The 18,942-nt window shown below is 31.2% G+C and overlaps 1 protein-coding gene across 5 annotated transcripts in view; it reads right to left on the minus strand.

Moving 5' to 3' along the window:
- LOC114326616 (hemicentin-2-like) overlaps positions 1–18,942 on the minus strand; it is a 1,177,760-nt gene that overhangs the window by 1,158,049 nt on the left and 769 nt on the right. The window lies entirely within an intron of this gene.

Below are 18,942 nucleotides of genomic sequence, written 5' to 3' on the forward strand. Positions count from 1 at the left end.
CAAATAACGTCACATTACCAATAATCACATATTCAAAAATATTACTAATAATCACTTATTAAAAAAATATATTAACAATACACTAAAATATACAAACAATACAAATTACATATATGCTGATCAAGGCTGATAGGCCAGGTACTCCACCACAGTATACGGCTCAATGTTAACCAGGTGTTGAAAAACCGTTTTTTTTTAAGCTTTATAGCTTGTTTCCCGTTGAATGAAAATTTAACACACGCACACAAAGGACTTCTCTCTGTTAGGGACAATCTGTGAAGTGGAATATTCAAATTAAGGCTTCTTGTGTTATATTCATGATTTGGTAGCAGGTGATAAAATAAAGTAAAATTTTTAAAGAGGACCATAATACATTCATATATATAGATAGCTGAGAAAGTGAGTATATTGAGTGATTTGATTCTCTCCCCTTTAGTCCTAGGATCACCCTGACTGCCTTTTTTTGGACTATGAAGACAGTTGAACTATCCACCGAAGCACCCCAGAAGACTATTCCATATCGCATAATAGAATAAAAGTTTGCATAATATACCGATAGTAAGATTCCCTGGCCTAGATAGCTTTTCAAAACTCTTAATGAGTAGCAGGCTCTATTTAGTTTTTTTGTTGCATTTTCTATTTGTTCTCCCTAATTCAAGTTCTGGTCAATATGAAGACCAAGAAACTTAACTGGTCTAGAAGGTTCTGTGTTTTGGGATAAAATATTGACTGTATCTGGGAACTCTTCTCGTGATTGGCTGGTTCTAAAGTAAACAAATACTGTCTTATCAGTATTAAGCGCCAGCCTATTTCCACTGAACCACTGTTCAGTCTTGTCCAGAGTTTGTTCTGCCACTATGATTAGTTTTTCTAATGTTTCTTCCCAAAATAGCATGTTTGAGTCATCAGCAAAGTTTACAATGTTTGAGGAACCACTAATCACCGCATTTGGCAGGTCATTTATATAGACCAAAAAGAGAAAAGGCCCTAAAACGCTCCCTTGTGGTATACCTAATTTTAAATTTATCGGTTCAGGGTAAACCTTACATCCCTGTTTCTCCAAGCATACTTTTTGTGATCTATCTGTAAGAAATAATCTTATCCATTTCAATGCTGGTCCCTGTATTCCATAACAATATAATTTTTGCAATAGGAGAGCATGATCTAGGCTATCAAAAGCCTTAGATAGGTCTAAAAAAGCACCTAGTGTTTTCATTTTTGACTCTAGTTTTTCTAAAATTTTTGATATAAAATCATAGGTAGCTGTCTCAACTGACCTCCCTGCAAGAAAACCGTGCTGCGAGCTACTAAATAAGTTGTTTGTAGTAAAAAAGTTTTGTAGTCTGTAATATATTGCTTTTTCGAATATTTTTGAGAATGATGGAAGAAGGCTTATTGGTCTATAGTTCTCCATCTTGAACTCGGGACCTCTTGATCTCCGGCCACACGCTCTACCACTGCGCTATCTCCCTTTTTCTTTGACAGGTTACAAGATTTCTCATACATACTGACAAATTTAATACAAAAATACTTTAAATAATATACTTACTATTATTATAAAATATCTTACTCCAGGGGAAGACAAATCCAAAGACACAAAAATTATAATAAATAATACATTTACTAAAAACACTAATATATTCTTTTCACACCTTTGAAAAAGACATTGAAGATATTGACAGCTTTGTTGATAGTTTTAAAAAACAAAATTTGATTGACGGTATAGAAACTTACATTAAAATATTACGTAAATATAAATCGAAAACTAATAACCATAATGCACTTAATGTAATAGTGGAAATTTCAGCAGATATATTTAATTATCTAGTTAATGAAAAGGAAAAAATACATATAGGATGGAATAGCTACAGATTTTTTGAACACGTAAATATTATTCGTTGTTTTCGGTGCTGGAAGTTTGGACATTTTGCAGATAAATGTACTTCACAGGATGTTTGTCCATTATGTGGAGGTCGACACAAAAAAGATGAGTGCAGAATTACTAACGATAATTTTACTTGTGTTAACTGTAAATATGCAAATGAAATTCTTAAACTTAAACATGTTAATTATAACCATAATGTACCACGTATATATAATTACATGTATAATGTAATTAATTATAACCACAATGTTAATGTATAAACATTGCGATGAAATCAAACTTTATGTTCAGGTATATGACCCACACATTTTATGTTTAACGGAAACTTGTATCACTAGCGATTTTTCAGATTCTGAGCTACAGATCCCTGAATATGTAATGGCGCGTTGTGATTCTAGTAGTCGTCATACAGGAGGAGTTCTAATTCATACGAAAGAATACATAAAAGTCAATAATATCAAAACATTTATTATTGACAAGAGTTTGTGGGTTTTGTCTTTGGATGTTGTAATTAATGGATCATATTATGGAATAGTGGGTATTTATAGATCGCCAAGTAGTAGTATAAGTGAATTCATTGATGTATTTTTCAAGTGGATGGATGATTATTATGAATCACATAGTAGTTGTAGTATAGTCATTGCTGGAGATTTCAACATACATTATGATAAAAATTGTCAGGGTAAAAGTAAATTGAAAGAATATATAGAAAATAATGGAATGCAGCAACTTGTAAATGAATATACAAGAATTTTTAAAGATTCAAAATCTATGATTGATCTTGTCATAAGTAATGACTATACGTTAACTGCTCATGTAGAAAAAAATTACATAATATCTGATCACTGTATTGTCCATGTGTTCAATAATAAAGTAACTAAAAGTGAAGTCATTGAAACAAAACAAATTCGTCCTAAAATAATATATGATAATATGGTAAATATGTTGATTGAAAAAGATTGGGCATATTCTTCGGTAAACATCGATGAAGTTACTGATACTTTCGTCAATAATATCGTAGATGTTTTGAATAGAGTGTCACCAGTTAAAACTGTGGAAGTTAAGAACTTTGGTAATAAATGGTTTGACAACACTTGTAAATTGGCAGTTAAGAATAAAAATATTGCTTATAAAAGATTTTTGTTTACAAACGATTGCGTAGATTGGAATAACTATAAAATTGAAAGAAATAACTGTAAAAATTTTAAAACAAATTAAAATTAGATTTTATGAGTCAAATATTGAAAAAAATAGGGGTAATTCTAAACAAATGTGGAAACATCTCAAACAGTTAGTAGGAACTAATAAAACTATATCACAATTTCAAAGTCTTGAACATGAAGGTGTAACATATAGTGTAAATTTGGCAAACATATTAAATCAATATTATGTTGATAATATTAAAGATATTATTGTAAGTTTTGACCAAAATAGTGATATTAATTTAAATTTGCAGACAGTTGTTTCATCTGATGTAAATTTTGAAACTTTTGAGAGCATATCACTAAACCAACTATATGATATAATCCAATTACAATATAAAAAAAATAGTACGGATGAAGTAGGTCTTGACATTATCAAAAATCTATTTCATGTGTTAGGTTATCCTTTATTAAATTTAATTAATATGAGTTTAGAGAACTGGTGCCCAAGCAATTTAAAATATCAACTATAGTTCCTGTTCCAAAAGTTCCTAATACTTGATCAATTACGTCCAATAAATATGCTCCCATTTTGTGAAAAAGTTTTAGAAATTGTGGTGTACAATCAGCTGATTAAATTTATTACTTCAAATAATATCCTGTATAATTACCAGTCTGGATTTAGAAATTCTCATTCATGTGAGACCGCATTACAGTTAGTTGTCTCAGATATGAAAAGTATTTTAGATACGACAGGGGTCGGTATATGCGCAGTTTTTATAGATCTCAAAAGAGCATTTGAAACAATAGATCATCATATACTTCTTTTGAAATTAAAGAAATATGGTTTTAACGGGACAGTTTTTAATTGGCTGGAAAATTATCTGTCAAATAGGTACCAAAGGACTAAATTAAATAGTGAAATGTCAAATTCACAGTTAAATGATATTGGTGTGCCGCAAGGCAGTGTACTTGGACCTCTACTTTTCATATTATACATTAATGATTTGGGAAACGTATTAAGTAAATGTAAAATTCATCTTTTTGCTGATGACACATTAATATATTTTTATGGGGAAGATTTTGTTGATGTAGTGGACACGATGAATCGTGAATTGCATTTATTAACTGAAAGATTTAAGTTAAACAAATTGAAAGTCAATGAGTTAAAATCCAAATACATGTTTATTGGTAATAATACTCTTTTCGGGAAATTCTTAAGTTTTGATGTTCACATTAAATTAAATAATGAAAAAATTGAAATGGTTCAGGAAATAAAGTATTTGGGATTCATATTGGATAGGGAACTAACTTTTAGTAAACATGTTGATTACATTTGCAGAAAGATAGGGAAAAAATAGGTTTTTTTCGAAGAGTATCACCATTTTTGACATTTCAAACTAAATTAACAATTTATAATTCGTTAATATTACCTCACTTTTTATATTGTTCATTGATTTATACAGGATGTTCTAATTATGACAGGCTTCAAATTCTCCAAAATAAGGCTATGCGAGTAATATTGAGATGCAATCGATATACTCGAATTCAAGATATGCTGAAAACTTTAAATTGGTTAAAAGTTGAACATTTTATGTATGTCCAATCTATGACATTCTTATTTAAGATGGTAAACCATTTATTGCCTGAGTATTTGAACAGTCAGTTGGTCCCGATAGCAAATGTTCATGAGCATAGCACTAGAGCTGCAAATTCAATAAATTTTTATGTTAGAACAACCAACAAGTCCAGTTCAATGAAAAGCTTGTTTCATAAAGGAATTGTACAGTTCAATAATATACCTTATCACATTAAAAATAGCCATAATACAACTATCTTTAAGAGATTATTAGTCCATTATATTAAAACTAAGACCTAGAAACCAATTGGCAATGTTTGTTGTACTTCCAGTGTTTTTATTTTTATTTTATTTTTTTCTTTTTTTATTTATATATTGAATGTTTCTGATTAATTTAATTTGACAATGCTTATTTCTTTATTTGTTTAGTCTCATGTTTTTAATTTTTGTAAAAATTTTTGTAATACTTTATGATAATTATACAGCGCTCCTTGCCTTGACAATTCTTATGTAATTTGTACAGGTGTGGAGTGTAATGTTTCTGTTTTGTGTATTATCTATTATGATAAATAAATAAATATCTATCTATCTATAATATCTACACATCTTTAATATTTATATAATGATTTACTCACATTTTACATTACTTATACCTACATTTTCGCGAACATTTCCGCGATTTTTCACGGTTCAATCCACCGTTCGTTATCGCCTCCACTTCCTTCCGTTTATATTTCGTAACAATATTTAAATTGTTGCGAAGACCATCCACCACAACGTCGTGATTGAACTCTTAACTCCCTCTAAATATTCTTAGCGTATTCGCGTTTTATTACATTTGCGTGCATCTGTCAAACAGCATCCTTAATGGCGCTCGGTCTGCTGTTAATTAATCCCCACAGCAGTTGATTTGATGGTTATACGAAGAGAAATACTTGGCGGATGCCAAGCCAACTACGAGGGCCGTTCACCGAATTGTTGTTAGTAGGTCAGGCGCTGCCAAGGGGAACAAATATCGCAACAGTGATAGTGCTTTATTGCCATTAGCAAGTTATGAACCATCCCAATATCGAGTGCCGAATTAACCAATAGGTAAAGTAGGCAGTTGCCTAGGGGCCTCGTAGGGCCCAAAATGAAAAAATAATAATGAAAGGGTTGCCAATGCGAGTCCATTATACAATTGGATATAGTAATTGAGATACTCGCAATCTTAAGTTTGTATTTTATTAGTTGTTATATAATCATGGAGCAACCGGTTTCGAGTCTTACAATATATGACTCATCATCAGGCCCAGTACAAAAAGTCTTCTCAATACAAACTACAAGATAACAGCCACTGAAACTGTTCTACAGCTAAAGATGTACTTGGAAGTCACCAGCCCCATAAGAATAGTTGACCAGTCAAACAGCCCTTAGTCTCTTAAATTGTTTATTATGTTCAATGTGGAATCTGGCATAAATTCCTGTGTTCCCAGTGGTGTATGTTTTTATCATTAACAGTTGTTTTTTGTCTGATTTAACAGTGGTTTTTTATTTTTAATGTTAAAAAAGTGTAAAACATTTAATAATTTAATATTAGGACATCACTCACAAAATTTCCACATGCACAAATTTTAATAGTTATTTTCCTAACAAGTGCAGAAAGTCATACTTTTCTAAGTATGAAAGTACAGTTTGCCGAACGACGCGAAGCGGGAGTTCGGCAAGCAGTCGAGTGCGGAAAAGAGACTTTCTGCAAGCGTTAGGAACAATATTTTTCTACGAGTCTTTAAAAAATGACCAAATCTTAATCAATTAATTTAATTAATATGAAAATACATACACCAATTAATTCTTTGACAAGGTTGTCAGAACCAAAGTTTCAGCATAATTGGTTAGCATGACGACGATCTTGGTTTCCATGACGACGATTCAAAACCAATGTTAATGTCTACTGATTTGACTTTCGAATATTATGTCAAAATTATATTATTTCATCGAATTCTTGCGTTAATTTCATTAAAACATGAACACAATAAGATATATTTGAAATAAATAGTAAATAATATCTAAATATTAGTTTATTGCATGTATTATAATTACTTTAAGGCCATATTAACATATCTAAATTAACACGCGTGCGGAAAAGTAAAACGCGTGCGGAAAAGTAAAACGCGTGCGGAAAAGTAACACGCGTGCGGAAAAGTAACACGCGTGCGGAAAAGTAAAACTTTCTAAACTAAAATGCGTGCGCGAAAGTAGACATTTTTGTACGCTCGTAGAAAAAATTGTTTTTTGGTTGCCAGAGATTTTTTATTATTTTTTATGACATATTTTAAGGTTGTGCTAAAATATGACATAAAAAAAGAATGTGTGTGTCGAGGTGTGTGTACTTTGTACGCACGTAAGAAGTTATACTTCTACTACATATTATGTGATTTTTAAGACAATACCAAAAATTTAAAAAAATAAAAGAATAAAACGCACACAAACACATTGAAAAATGCCACAAAGAAAAAATTATTTCTGAACGATAATAATTGGTGGCAAAAATTTTAAATACGCATTTTCTGAAAAAAAAAATTATATAACAAATATACTTACAATCATAAAATGCATACAAAAATAAAAAATAAAAACTTGCATCGGGAATCGAACCCGTGAATTTCGGGGCGCTTTGATTCGTAATCGAAGCCTAGACTCACTCGTCCAATTCCACATTATTTGTCATGTGGAAAAATAGGATAACTGAACGTTTTACTGCTTGACAGTTGTTTTGAATATAATTAAATTATGTAGTTTAAATTTTGTGGAAGAAAATATTAAAATATAACAAAACAGTAAGAAAACAATATATTACATGAAGATTGGTAGAACTTTTGTTGGTAATCAAATTAAGTATGTAAATCAAAGCATTACATACCTACTAGATAAATAAATCTACGCCAAAAAATCATAATTTAAAAATAAAAATCGGACCTAATTTGGGATTTCTCTCTAAAATCCCCATTCTTGAGAAAATAAATGTATGTATTTCAACCTAATCCAAATCCTATAATTACAATATGATTATAATAAAAACTACTTACCAAATTATAATGAGTTTTCCTTGTCCAAAATAGTCCAAAAGTCCAAAAATATAGGTATATGAAAACTATTTAAAAAGGCAGTATAACTATTAACTAACTTTGTTTCTTTTCCCACAAATTTCAAAACGCAACAACCATAAATAATCAAACTATGTACAGCTGTCCCACAGCCGCCATATTGAATAATTTTTGACATGTCATTTGAACATCCAATCAGAACAAAGTTATAATGCGCATGCGCCGGGATCATAGGTTTTAACATATAAAAATTCACCCTCATATCGCCGGTAAAGAAGTATAACTTCAATAATAATAAAAAGTCTCTGGCAACCAAAAACAATTTTAAAATTTGTGCATGTGGAAATTTTGTGAGTGATGTCCCATGTGAACGAATTGAAACACACTCACCGGCACAAAATTCCGCCACCCAAAATTTTTGATTAAGTTTGATAATTTATAACTTTATTATTTGTACTCCGATTTTCAAGATTCTTGCACCAGTTTGTAGGTACATGTATTGGTATCGTTTGGTATTATTTCGGTAACACATAAATTTTGCTTAGATGGCATTATACGGGGGTGAATGGAAGTGTTGTATTTCCTCCTAACTTTAAAACATTCTGTGGAAGAATTGAAGGGCTGGTTTTGTTTCATAGTCCTGTCTTATTATTCCGAAGGCATCTCTAAAATTTTGTTTTTGGAATTATCCGAATATCTCTTTTCTTGTAAGAGCTGTACCTACCATTTTTTGTAAATAAAAACACTTATTGACTCATAAAATAGAGGTTGGATTGATAAGATTAGAATGGCCTGCATGCAGCCCTGATCTTAATCCTATTGAGTATTTATAGGATGAATTAAAAAAGCTATTCGCCGTCATCCTAGGCCTCCAGAAAATTTGGTATAGTTATGGCCCTGGTAGAGGAATATCGGGCTATTCCCGAGGCAAGGATAACACATCTTTATTCGATGTCAAACAGATTGCGAGCAGGCGTTGCTGCAAGAGGTGGACATACCCGCTATTGAACTGTTTGGTTTTGTTGTTAATTTTGTTTTGTTTTGTTAATATTAGCGAGTTTGATATTCTTAATTAAAAAAAAACCTTCAAAGCAGTGCTTTTATTTACAGCTCTTACAAGAAAAGAGATATTTGGATAATTCAAAAAACAAAACCTTAGTGATACTTCCAGGATAATACAAAAGGAGTATGAAACAAAATCAGCCCTCAAAATTTTTCCACAGAATTTTTTAAAGTTAAGAGAAAATACAACGCTTCCATTCACCCAAGTATAATGCCAACTAAGAAAAATTTTTTTGTTACCGGAATAATAAAAAACGACATCAATACATGTACCTACAAACTGATGCAAGAATCTTGAAAATCGGAGTACAAATAATAAAGTTATAGATTGTCAAACTTAATCAAAAATTGTGGGTGGCGGAATTTTGTGCCGGTGAGTGTATAATATGTTTCTCATTTTCATCTTTATTAAAGGTTTAATATTCCTTACCAAGAATTTAGCGAGCTCCTCTCGTATTCACATTGCGTGCCATAAATGGTCAGAGGCATTCAGCACCACTGGCATAATTTCTAATACGGATCTACACAAAGTAAATAGATATTGTTGGGGCGGCGGCGTTTGAAATTTGGGCCTTTTTCCCAGTATGATAATGAAGGGAAATGTGAGGAACGGAACGCGTCAAATTATTTTGTTAGGTTCCGTGTAGTATAATCACTAAAGTTAATATATTATTAAGAGATTAACATTGCTAAAGGTGGGGTCGGAAAATGGGAAAACAAACAGGGGAAGAAATTATGATGGGAAGATTTTTTGCAGCAATCAGTTCTGTAAACAATAATTACTGTGATGTACAATGTACGTGTGGAAACATTACTTGTTGGCTCTCCATTTGCTCTGATTTATTAGTACATCGAAAGGCAGAGATGAATGTTGACATTTCCACTTCTTTTTGTCAAAGAATATTTATGTCATTTGGTTTTCTGAATGTAATATCATTAGGACAAACTGTATAGAATAATATGTTTTAAGTTAATTTTAAATAACCTTATAAGATATGTATTAGTGAAGTGACATTGACCGTAAGTGAACCCATAAGACGTGTTGTTTTGAGTTAAGAATAAAATATAAAATAGACGACTAAACACGGGAGAATGAATTATATTATTGTACGTAAAATTGCGACATGGTTTGGCTGATGTTATTGTTTATAATACACTTCGAAGATTCATAAATAAAGTATGTTGTAGCAGATGAAGTAGTAATTATTTAAATAAGGATTATAAGGGTTAATTGTATATCAACCCTTCAAGATTTCCTTACATGAATGACTAGTAATCTTTCAGAATCTGCATGCTGACACCGTAGACTTCAGATGGTAAGGTACCTTACCATGATCAAATATTCGTTTTATGTAATGTAATTTTTCTTGTGAAAGTCCGTTGTGCTTGTAATAGATGTTTTTAACTTTTCCAACCTCAAAACAATAGCTAGGTTGAGCATTTTCAACAATCAGACAAGGTTTTTTGCAATTTTTTCCATCAATCAAAAAACTGCATAAAAAAATAGAAGTATTTTTATATCATACATGGGATCCATCTCTCTTCGTAGTGGTATTTTGAACCTTTTGACCATAGCTCTAAAGATGGCTTTATAAGCCGAAAACGCTCAGCTAGGAATTATTTAATTTACACACTTCAAAAGTACACTTCTCCCTATTTACCTGTATTCATAAGTGTGTACAAAACTATTTCAGTCTTTACATTTTTTCTCATTTTGTTAAAATTCGCTCTAGCCTTTTCTATTCTAATTTTAATTTCCTGGAAGTAATTTAAGAGGAGATTAGCGTTATTTCTTTGTATTTTAGATATTCTCATAATTTTGTCTTCTTGATGTTCATTGTTAGACCGTATTCTTATCTATATATCGCTATTCTGTTCACCAGGGCCTCCATTTTTGACCCTTCGCTTCGTTATCCAACGTATTCGCTTCGTATACTAAACAGATACGAAGCGAATACGTTCGATAACGAAGCGAAGGGTCAAAAATCGAGCCTTCAGTCTCTGAAGATCTTAAATATTTTTGGTGAAGACAGTGTCATTTGCATATCTAATGTTGTTAATGGGAACTCCGTTTTAGCCCGATCAAAGAACAATCTGACCCCAAAAAAAATAAAGGAAGGATGAAAATTTGGGAGTAGGTAGTTAAAATTATCTATTATTATAGAAAAAAAGTTTACAATTCTACATGCCCCCATTTTACAAAAATTTAGGGGAATACCCCCTCTCGAAGGTAAAAAATATAGAATTGGAAAGAAATCCTTTGTAAAAGGTATAAAAATTTTTTATTAAAAATCCCTTAAAAGGGCTACATCACAACAAAACGTTTTCGATTTTTATAAAAAATCATCATCAGTGTTCGATAAACTGGATGCTAGCTGAGCCACAAAAGAAAAATATCTGGGTAAAAACCCTTTACATATAATATAGATGCCTTAAAAGTGCATACTTCGATAAAAAGGCCTGTGATGGTCACATGGCAAACAGGATAATGCCCTAAGGTAAGGTATACAGGTTTCCCAACACGTGGGATCCAAATTGAGTTGATCACATTTCAATGACTTAATGGCAACTTGTTGTTAGTGTAACGAAATAAGCGATGGACTACCCAGCTAATTGAAACAATATACGAAAATATTACCGCAACTAACCAAGATAGCCATCGTTACACCCTTAGCTTAGCTCAGTCACTCAGGTGTGTGTTCGTCTTGTCCTAACCTCAGATATGAACTCTGAAAATTGGAATGGAAGCCAACAAAACATAGTTTTTAACTAATCATGTTTATTGTTCATAAAGATATAATAAATAAAATGACTTGTAAATTGCATTAACAAATGTATTCAAATTCTTGCCAAAAACTAACAATTCTGGATTATACTTATGGCTTTTGGTAGCTGATGGTATCTTCTTGATGTCGTATGGTACTGCTGTTGTAGACTTCTCGTAGGCCTGGGCGGATCTTCGGCGCAAGGCCCCTGCAGCTAGAGGTGGTGGTTGTGCAGTCTGGATGTCATTGTCTTTGCCTTCAAGTGTGCATGACCGGTGATGTGAGGCTTAAGTTCCCGAAGAGGGAAAGGTTGATCTCTTTCCAAAAAACCCAAGAGGAAGATGATTTGTTGAAATAAAAAAAATTGGTGAAATCCCACGTGTTGGGAAACCTGTATACCTTAGGGCATTATCCTGTTTGCCATGAGACCATCACAGGCCTTTTTATCGAAGTATGCACTTTTAAGGCATCTATATTATATGTAAAGGGTTTTTACCCAGATATTTTTCTTTTGTGGCTCAGCTAGCATCCAGTTTATCGAACACTGATGATGATTTTTTATAAAAATCGAAAACGTTTTGTTGTGATGTAGCCCTTTTAAGGGATTTTTAATAAAAAAAATTTATACCTTTTACAAAGGATTTCTTTCCAATTTTGTGATTGATGGTATACAGCCAACTACAGGAAAACCTTTTCTTTTCCTTGTGGATTTTGTAAAAAATATAGATTCAAAATTTGACCGAAATTGGATAAAATGCCTGATTCTAAACGACTTTTGTTCTCAATACTTTTTGAGTTATTTTCGAGTGAATATGTTAATTTTTAACAAAAAAAAAAACATGTTTTTGGACAGTTTTTCGGAGATAACTTAAAAAGTAAGTATTATATTGAAAAAAATATTCTTAGCAAAAATATAGCTTATAAAAATTTAAAAAAAAAATGGTGTATGCATGAGGTCTGTAGACCCAGTAGAAGCAGAGTTGTAGCTAATGAAAAGTAGGTTCTTCTTCGTCAAATTCCAAATCGAATATCTCAATGTGAAATAACCCAAAAACGGAGCACTTTTCGGAGGAAAATTCATTTCAACTGTTTTAAAGTGTTTAAAAAAAGTTTATTATTGTTTTTTAAAATACTTCTAATATTAAAAGTAAGTGAGTTACGCGCAAAATATTGTTGGCCCCTCTTATTTTTTGGTAAAAAAAACGCGAAAATCACCCCCTAATTAGCATTACAAATAAATCTTATCATTACCACTTAACAAGTTACTTTGCTTTTGTATTATTTATATGATCTGTAAGTTTCGTCGGTTCAAAGTGCTTATTTTTTGAAAAAGCTGTAGTTAAAACGGCTTAAACGAGTAACTAATCACTAGTTTAGGCAAATTTTGAACGGCTATAGGATAACCAATTTTTGTCTAACAAGAAAACAAAAAATCAAAAATATTCAGAAAAGCAAAACGAACATTTTATTACTCTTTGAGATTTTTGGTATTGCTACATAATAAATTTTAAGTTAATTCCATAAAAAATTCCAATTTTTTTTAATTAAAAAAAAAGTTTTATTTTAAACCCAATTTTTTTCAAAAATGAGCACTTTGAACTAATGAAACTTATAGATAATATAAACAATACTAGTAAAGTAACTTGTGAAGCGGTAACGATTAATTTTATTTGGGAAGCTAATTAGGGGCAAAAAATAAAAAAGACCAGCAATATTTTTAGCGTAACTCACTTACTGTTAATGTGAGAAGTTTTTTTAAGAAACAAAAATAAACCTTTTTTAAACACTTTAAAAAAGCTGTAATTTGATGATGAATGTAAAAAGATGAATTTTCCCCGAAAAGAGCTCCGTTTTTGGGTTATTTCAAATTGAAATATTCGATTTGGAATTTCACGAAGAAGAACCTACTTTTCATTAGCTACAACAACTCTGCTTCTACTGGGTCTACAAACCTCATGCATACACCATTTTTTCAGTTTTTTGTAAGCTATATTTTTGCTAAGAATATTTTTTTCGCTAAAATACTTACTTTTTGAGTTATCTGCGAAAAACCGTCCAAAAACATGTTTTTTTGTCAAGAATGAACATATACAGGGTGTCCCGAAAAGATTGGTCATAAATTATACCACACATTCTACGGTCAAAAATAGTTCGATTGAACCTAACTTACCTTAGTACAAATGTGTTCAAAAAAAAAATGCAGCCCTTTGAAGTTACAAAATGAAAATCGATTTTTTTCAATATATCGAAAACTATTAGAGATTTTTTATTGAAAATTGACATATGTCATTCTTATGGCAGTAACATCTTAAAACAAAATTATAGTGAAGTTTGTCCACCCCATAAAAATTTTATGGGGGTTTTGCTCCCTTAAACCCCCCCGTACTTTTGTATACGTTCCAGTTAATTCATTATTGTGGTATCATTAGTTAAACACAACGCTTTTAAAACTTTTTTGCCTCTTAGTATTTTTTCAATAAGCAAGTTTTTATCGAGATGCGGCTTCTTTTTTAATATATTTACATAAAAATTTTATGGGGGTTTTGTTACTTTAAACCCTCCAAATGTTTGTGTACGTTCCAATTACACTATTATTGTGATACCATTAGTTAAACACAGTGTTTTTAAAACTTTTTTGCCTCTTAGTCTTTTTTTGACAAATCACCTTTTATCGAGATATGGCTTCTTTTTCAAAATATACCCAAAAATGTAAATTATAAATACATTTTCAGATTATTAACAGGTCTCTATAATCGTACTTAACCATGTACAAATATATGGTGGATTCGACAAATATTCAAAATAGCTCGATAAACACTGGCTTATCAAAAAAATACTGAGAGGCAAAAAAGTTTTTAAAATATTTTGTTTAACTAATGGTGTCACAATAATAATTTAATTGGAACGTACACAAAAGTTTGGGGGGTTTAAAGGAGCAAAACCCCCTTAAAAATTTTAAGGGGTGCACAAATTTCACTTTAATTTTTTTTTAAGATGACGCTGCCATAAGAATGCCACATGTCCATTTTTAATGAAAAATCTCGAAGGGTTTTCGATATATGAAAAAAAATCGATTTTCATTTTGTAACTTCAAAGGGCTGTAACTTTTTTTGTGTGCACTATTGTATATAGGTAAGTGAGGTTCAATCAACACATTTTTGACCCCAGAATCTGTGGTATAATTTATGACCATTCTTTTCGGGACACCCTGTATATTCACTCGCAAATAACGAAAAGTATTAACTTAGTGAAAAAACTCTATAGAACAAAAGTTACTTAGAATTAGTCATTTTATACAATTTTGGACTTATTTTGAACGTATATTTTTTCACCCCCGAGAAAATATTTTTCACCCCGTATTTCCCAATTTTTGTAAAATGGAGGGAGTGTAGAATTGTAAACTTTTTCTTATATAATAATAGACAATTTCAACTACCTATTCCGAAATTTTCATCCTTCCATTATTTTTTTGGAGCGTTTCGTAAAATTTTGTGTTCCCTAATCGGGCTATTTACCTTTATTCCAGATATATAAACAATCATAAAAAGTGAAAAAATATTTTTTACCTATAAAACATTTCTTATGAGAAAAATGGTTCAAATAAAAATTGTAGATCTTAAAAAGTTCTTTTTCTACAACCGTGTTAAAAATGCAATTTTTAGCACTCCATACGAGCGTTAAAAATGCTACTTTAAGGCACTAGTGCTTTAAAAAAAATTTAAGGCACTGCAGTTCGTATTGACCGTATATGCAATTTTGATGTAATGTCAAAAAAATATAAAATTGGAATGTCAGTCAAGTTCAAGTAAAAGTTTTTGTAGATATTGTCCTGTAATTACGTTTGTAGAAAAAATATTGTATGATATGCGTGTTAAAAAGTACATTTTTAAGGTACTCATGTGAATTGCAGAACTCTTTCGTTCATTCTGCAAACTTTCACATGCGTGCCTTAAACGTGTACTTTTAACACTTATATCATAAATAACTATTAATTTACTAGTTTTTAAATTAATATACATAAACAATTGACCGAAATAATCGCAAAAAACCTTAATTTTACAGTAATTTATAAATATTAATAACTGTTATTTGCCTAATATCATGTATGTAATATAACTAATTGAAATTTTGGCACTTGATGATTATTGAAGTGTGCTAAATCTCAGCTAGATCGACCAAGTAGTTTGTAAGCTATTATATTTGTTTATCCCAGAGATCCATTATTTAAACAACGGTACTTGCCAAACAATGCCTGTAGATCAGGGGTTCTCAATCTGTGGTACATGTACCACTGGTGGTACATACCATTATTTGTGGTGGTACACCAAACACAGAAAAACTTCCAGAATCCAGCATATTATTGGTCACTAATTAGATTACCTAACTTGATAGGTATTTCAGTTAGGTGGTACCAAAAATTATTCAAAGAATTTTGTGGTACATAACTCATAAAGTTTGAGAATCACTGCTCTAGATGTATTTAGCAGATTACAATCGATTCTTTGAGGCTTCAATTTTAAGATATACATATTTAAAAAATTTAAACAATTTATTAAAATTGTTATTAAGAAACTATTTGAAAAGGGTGAGTTTTTAGCTAATAAACATTTAAGTAGGTATAATTACTTTGAAAAAACACAATCATTAAAAAACCTCCTACGACCAATAGGAATCCAAGATGGCAATTTTTTCTTAATACCATACTTCCATTGTTTATTAAGATTAAGGGCTGAGTGAAAATTGAACAGATTATAAGTAAAGATCTAGATTTTTTATACAGTTTATAGATGACATATTCTGTGTCTTTCTAATACCTCGTAACCCCAAAATCACGATTGTTCAGGAGACAAGAAAAACTATTGCTATTCATACACTCAGCAAAGCAATGTGAGTACGAGCTATTAGAAACCCATTGAATGATATAAGTATTGAAGTATACCGAGAAGAAGTAAAAGGTATAACCTGTAAAAAAGGTACTCGTAAAACACCGCCTGCCCAACCTTCGTTTTTTTTTTAGAATGGAACCTCAAATTGGAGCGCTGAAAAAATTTGCAATATCTCAAATTGAAATTGATTAAAAAGTATTTAATGAAACAATGAGTACTCTAAGACTAACTTTACTAATTTGGCTATTTTGTCTATTGAACAAGAAGTGTGTGATCCGATAGACATTGACGGTGCAATATTGACGATAGACTTTGCTCTTAAAAAAAGTAGACGTATAAATTTTTAATTGAAGATGGAGGTTTTGTTTTTAATTGTAACAAACACTCATATTACTTTCAATAAAAATAAAAAATATAACATTATTGTATCGTTCTAATTCTAATTAAAAATTTATTTTATTTAATTCTGTCGATCGTCAAGGTGTAGGTACCTAATCTTAAGTAATAGGTACCTAAGTTATATCAGTGTATCTAATTGGTTAAAGTAAAAGAATTTTTGTATTAATAAACGTGATTGTAAAACTTTTTTATTTAATCCAACATGTATAACGCAAAATAATTATGACTGTTCTCGCCGAAAAGTTCTCTATAATTAATGTATGTAATGTATAGTATACAATAAATTAAAATACCTAAATAAGAGGGCGGCAAAACTGTCTTCCGCCCCGGGCGGCCGACACCCACGCTACGCCACTGGGTGTACCAATCAAACTGTGTTTTTTCTCAAAGTTCGCATCACTCTGTGGAATATTCTTGCGTTTATAAAATACTGAAATTAAAACCCAACTATAGCCTTAGGTTTTCTTAACATTCTGTTTTTTTATTCATTCGTTTATGTTGGATAATAAAAAACTTAGGTACTTTAACAACTAGACATGTTCTTCATCAATATACGGTGTTTTTAAATAAGTGCGACAAACTTTAACGGGTCATTCTGCATGAAAAAATAATGACAGTTGGCTTTATAAACGTCTGTCCGCAAATGTTTCGTTTCCGAGATACGGGATGTTGAATTTTTTCTTACAAATTGACGATTTATTTATTGCTTTAAAACCAGTTGAGATATGCCAATAAAATTTGGTAGATTTTAAGAGATAGTTATTGCGGATTTTTTGGCATAAAATTAAGAATTTTATATTCACCATTAGCGTGCATACGGGTAATATGATCGGTCATATTACACGTATGCGCGCTAATGGTGAATATTAAATTCTTAATGTTATCAAAAAATATAAAATAACTACGTCTACATTTTTTGACATACAATTAAGAATTTAATATTCACCATTGGCGTGCATACGGGTAATACGATCGGTCATATTACCCGTATGCACGCCAATGGTGAATATAAAATTCTTAGTTGCATGTCAAAACCTGCGCAATAACCATCTCTTAAAACCTACCAAATTTCATTGCCATATCACAACCGGTTTTATAGCAATAAAATAAATCGTCAGTTTGTAAGAAAAAATTTAACATCCCGTATCTCGAAAACGAAACATTTGCGGACATACTTTTATAAAGCCAATTGTACTTATTTTTTCATGCAGAATTATCCCTTAAAGTTTGTCGCACTTATTTAGAAACACCGTATATTGATGAAGAACATGTCTAGTTGTTAAAGTACCTAACTCTTGCATTATACAACTAACGAATCATTCAAAAAACAGAAAGTTAAGAAAACCTGAGGCTATAGTTGGGTTTTAATTTCAGTATTTTATAAATGCTAGAATATTCCACAGGATGATGCGAACTTTCGAGAAAAAAACACAGTATGATTGGTACACCCGGTATACAATGAAAATTTACCTATTTAGCAACAATATTATTACAGTGGTATTGTTAAAGAATCAGGCTATAACACGTTCAAAAAATCACTTAAATCGGCCAACAGGTTTAGGAAATATTAGACATCAACAATGACCAAATTTTTTAAGTGGGCTGATTTCTATGCACGTAAGTTTACATCGTATTTTTTCCGATTATAGCGCCATCTATCAACAATTCTAAAAATGTCTCGAATAAATATTGCTTTTTTTTCAGGAGGAATACAAATCTCCAATAAAAAATGGGGATCCCTATTTAAGATGTCAAAGTTACCCCCGCCCCACCCCCAGGGGGTGGAAGTGGAGGGTAGTGTTTGATGTAATTCGATAGGTTTTTAAAAAATATTAAACACGTATTTTTCGGTTTTTCATTTGGAAGTGTATTTCTCGAGATATTGACCGTGTTTATAATTTACCTAGGGTATCATCATATTAGTTTTTTCCGATTATAGCGCCATCTATTCATAACTCGAAAAAATGTTTCGAATGAAACTTGCTTATTTGTAAGTAAGGAATCCAAATCTGCAATAAAAAATGGGGGTACCTATTTAGAATTTTAAAGTTACCCACACCCCACCACCAAGGGGTAGAGTGGGAGGTCACGTATGGTGTCATCAGATAGATGTTTAAAAAATACGCAACTCGCGTATT

The sequence above is a fragment of the Diabrotica virgifera genome, chromosome 3 (genome assembly GCF_917563875.1).
Source record: "Diabrotica virgifera virgifera chromosome 3, PGI_DIABVI_V3a".
Lineage (NCBI taxonomy): Eukaryota > Metazoa > Arthropoda > Insecta > Coleoptera > Chrysomelidae > Diabrotica > Diabrotica virgifera.